This window comes from Portunus trituberculatus, chromosome 31, assembly GCF_017591435.1.
Source record: "Portunus trituberculatus isolate SZX2019 chromosome 31, ASM1759143v1, whole genome shotgun sequence".
Lineage (NCBI taxonomy): Eukaryota > Metazoa > Arthropoda > Malacostraca > Decapoda > Portunidae > Portunus > Portunus trituberculatus.
Window position 1 is genome coordinate 20,744,341 of NC_059285.1, and position 4,254 is coordinate 20,748,594.

At 44.0% G+C, this 4,254-nt stretch overlaps 1 pseudogene; it reads left to right on the forward strand.

Moving 5' to 3' along the window:
- The window catches only part of LOC123511095, a 3,818-nt pseudogene extending 770 nt beyond the window's left edge, over positions 1 to 3,048 (forward strand).
- Positions 3,049 to 4,254: the final 1,206 nt, after the last annotated feature.

Here is a 4,254-nt window from a genome sequence, read left to right on the forward strand (position 1 = left end):
ACAACTGCTTTGGCGGACACTGGGTGCTCACGATGTATCCCTCACGTGTCCTGCTGCAGTTCCTGGAAGCATGAGGCCGTTAGTATCCTTACAGTGAGTGGTAAGGAGTACTTTTGCAAGGGCATGGGCATCGTGAATCTTCACTTGAACAATAGTGAAGCTGTCAACGTGGATGTCCTTGTTATGGAAACTACACCCCTTGGATTCCCGTTCACTCTCGGAATGAACGGAATAGTTGCAATGGGCAGGGCCACTGTGGACAAGGAACGACGTGTGAGGTTTGGAAAAAAGGATGTAATCGCATGCGTAGCTGGCGTCGCAGCGATTGGTGTTGATGAACAAGATTTCAGTGCAACTTACGATACTGCAACAAACTCGTGGACAGCCACATGGAAGTGGTCACAGGACGATGAACCCGGTGCTCTTAGAAACCAAGTAGAGGAGTGCTTGGTGCCAGAGAGATGTACGAAAACGAACTAGAAAAGTGGATCGCTGATGGGTGGTTAGTGCTGTATGAAGAGGAAGAACATGGGCCAGTGAAGGGGCTGATCCCTTTGATGGCAGTGATTTAGCATAATAAAGGAAAAGTCAGACCAGTGTTAGATTTTCGAGAGCTTAACACCAGAGTTGATGCTTTTACCGCCGAAGCTGACGTGCGTGCGGATAAGCTCAGAGAGTGGCATCAAAAAGGTGTTAATGTGTCAGTAATTGACTTTGAAAAAGCATACCTACAGATTCGCATACACCGCTCTCTGTGGCTGTACCAGACCATTGTGTTCAAGAAGCGCATGTATTGTCTGACTCGCTTAGGCTTTGGTCTGAACGTTGCGCCACTCATAATGAAAGCTGTACTGAAGTGTGTGTTGTCACAGGACTCTGTTGTAAGGGAAGGAACCTCGGCCTACATAGTTGACATTCTGGTGAATGAGAACATAGTTACGGCCGAACGAGTGCAACAACACCTAGCTTGTTACGGGTTAATGAGCAAATCGCCAGAGCGTGTTGCTAATGGTGCGAGAGTGTTAGGCCTGAGAGTGTGGGGTGAAGGAGGTGGTCTTCACTGGAGGCGCGATAACGAGGTGGGTAGTGTGCCAAGAGAGCTGACGCGTCGGTCCATCTTTTCTTACTGCGGCAGGCTTCTCGGTCACTTTCCAGTCTGCGGATGGTTAAGAGTCGCAGTTGCGTTCATCAAACGGAAAATTAACAATCTTACATCAAGTTGGGACGAGGTGGTCAGCGATGACCATATACGAATGGTTCTTGAGGAGACAGCAAGTGAAGTCAGAAAAAATTACCCAGTTTGAGGAAGATTGGACGTGACGGGAAGCAAAGCCAGGGTGTGGGTAGACGCCAGCTCCTTGGCCCTTGGTGTTGTGATAGAAAGTGACGGCTGCATCATAGAAGACGGCAGCTGGCTCCGGAAGGATGATTCTACACACATCAACATGGCAGAGATGGACGCTGCTGTGAAGGGACTCAATCTTGTTTTGGCCTGGAAGATAAAGGAAGTGGAGCTGATGACTGACTCTGTCACGGTTCACCAATGGATTTCGGACAGTCTTTCGGGAAAGAGCAGGTTGAGGACAAAGGCAGCCAGCGAAATGCTCATTCGACGGCGGATTGGCTTAGTGACGTCTTTGGTTGATGAATGCGGGCTGCAGGTACAAGTGTCCTTGGTACCATCGGAGAGCAACATGGCAGATGCCCTCACTCGCGTGCCGCAACGATGGCTAAAAACAGCTGCCATTCCCGTGGCCATGTGTGTGTCCACGGGCAGCGAGAACATCGACGGCATGGTTAAAAGAGTACGCGACTCCATGGGGCACCCTGGTGTGCGACGCACACTTTACTTCTTAAAACGTGTCAACTCTGCGGTTACCAGACGGCAGGTGCAGTCGGTTGTTAAGAGCTGCCGTGCGTGCCATTCCTTCGACCCCGCACCTGTGAAGTGGCGGAAAGGAAATCTGAGCGTGGAGACCTGGAAGAGGGTCGGAATGGACGTAACGCATTACGGTGGAAAGAGTTATCTAACTCTCATAGACTGTGGGCCATCACGCTTCTGTATCTGGCGTCCCTTGAATCTTCAGACAAGTGCGAACATTATTAAACAGCTGGAGGCAGTTTTCTTCGAGCGGGGAGCACCAGAAGAGTTGCTAACAGATAATGACACCACCTTCCGCAGCAAAATGTTTTCAAGATTTGCCAGGGCGTGGGATGTGGGCATCCGCTTCAGGTGTGCCTATATACCATCGGGTAACGGCATCGTTGAAAGGTGTCACCGCACTGTCAAAGTCATCGCAGCGAGGAAGGGCTGCTCAGTGTCTGAGGCAGTGTACCTGTATAACTTGATGCCGGAGGACGACTGCACGTCATCGACTGCTCCTGGTCCCACAGGAGACGAGTCTGAGCACGAGGCCGAGGAAGAGGAGCCCCGTGAACAAATTAGACTCTCCACAAGAGAGACAAGAGCTAGGGTGTGTATATATTGTGATTAGAGATCAGGGGGGAGTGTGGCGAACGATGTAAAAGTCATTATATCATTTTGCTCCTTGTCTTTGAATGCTTGTTTTTTTATTTTTTTTATTTATACCATTTGAATGTTTCATACTGTTTCTGATACGGTGCATGAACTGGCGTGGGAGGGGAGAAGTGCGGGAGAGCTCAGTTCACCCGGAGCACCTCGCCAGTCCCTTTCCTGCTTATTTGTAGAAGCTCGCATAAGTAAACGCCGCACCGGTGAAGATTTTCTTTTATTTCTTCTGCCTACAGTATTAATTTACTAACCTTTTTTTATCCAAGAAATTCAAGTGAGGGAAAACTCATTTTAATCTCTCTCTCTCTCTCTCTCTCTCTCTCTCTCTCTCTCTCTCTCTCTCTGCAGTTCCTAATTAATCAGAAAGACCAGACAATAGAAAAGATGCAAAATCACATTGTTCAACTTGAAAACAAAATTGCAGAATTAGAAAATGAAATTGAAGAAGTGAATCTGTATGAAAGACGGGATACTCTCATTATTAGTGGGCCAAACTTGCCAGTGGAGGAGCAAAATGAAAACACCACAGAAAAAACAATAAGAACAATTAAAGATAACCTCCACATAAATATTGAAAATAAAGACATAAATGTAGCACATAGGCTTGGCTCAAGGAATACCCAAAACTCCATAAGACCAATCATTGTTAAACTGCACAGTAGACAACAGAAATATGACATAATGAGTGCATGTGTAACAGTTAAGCCAAACTTATATATCAATGAAAGCTTGACACCCAAACGCCGGTTACTATTTAAAAAAGTATGGGATATAAGAAAACAACATAGGCAAATCTTTCAACAGTGCTATACACAGGATGGTAGGATTTATGTGAAGCTTCGAATTTCTAACCAAAAACATGTCATCACTACTGAAGCAGCACTTACAGAGTTTCTAGATAAGTACCCAGCACTGAAAGGAGTAACAACCACTTAGATGTGAAAGTAAATTAATATAACTGCTTGTTTATGTTGAATGGTTTCTCCTACTTTTACTACTAAAATTACTACTGCTACTATTAATAACATCAATAATACTATTGCTGCTGCAACTACTACTACTACTACTACTACTACTACTACTACTACTACTATCACTAATACTACTACCACCATTGCTATTAATACCACTACTACTACTGCTACTGCTACTACCGCTACCGTTATTATTACTACATTATACTGTTAACACCACTACTACCGCTATTACTGCTGCTACTACAACTACTACTATAATTACTATAGCTAATATTGTTAATACATTAACTTGCACGACTACTACTACTGTTCCTTACACTACTAATCCTCTTACTACTACTACTACTGTTCCTTATACTACTAATCCTCTTACTACTACTACTACTGCTACTACTACTACTACTACTACTACTACTACTACTACTACTACTACTATAACTACTGCCACCACTATCACTACTACTATTTATAACTGTTGATATTGATTATGTCCCTAATACTACAATGATCACATCATTTGATTTGCCTCTTAAGATGGCAATTATTCCATCTGATTCATGAGCCCATCTACTTATTTTCTTTGGCATACCTTAGGAGCCATATATGCTTTGTTGTTCTATCTTTTTTCTATTATTTGCTTGTTTGTTTGTTTGTTCTTTAGTATTACTTTATGGAAAATTTATATAAGTCATTATATGATGATAATCTCATTAATAACACAACTAACACTTTCAATCTAGAATT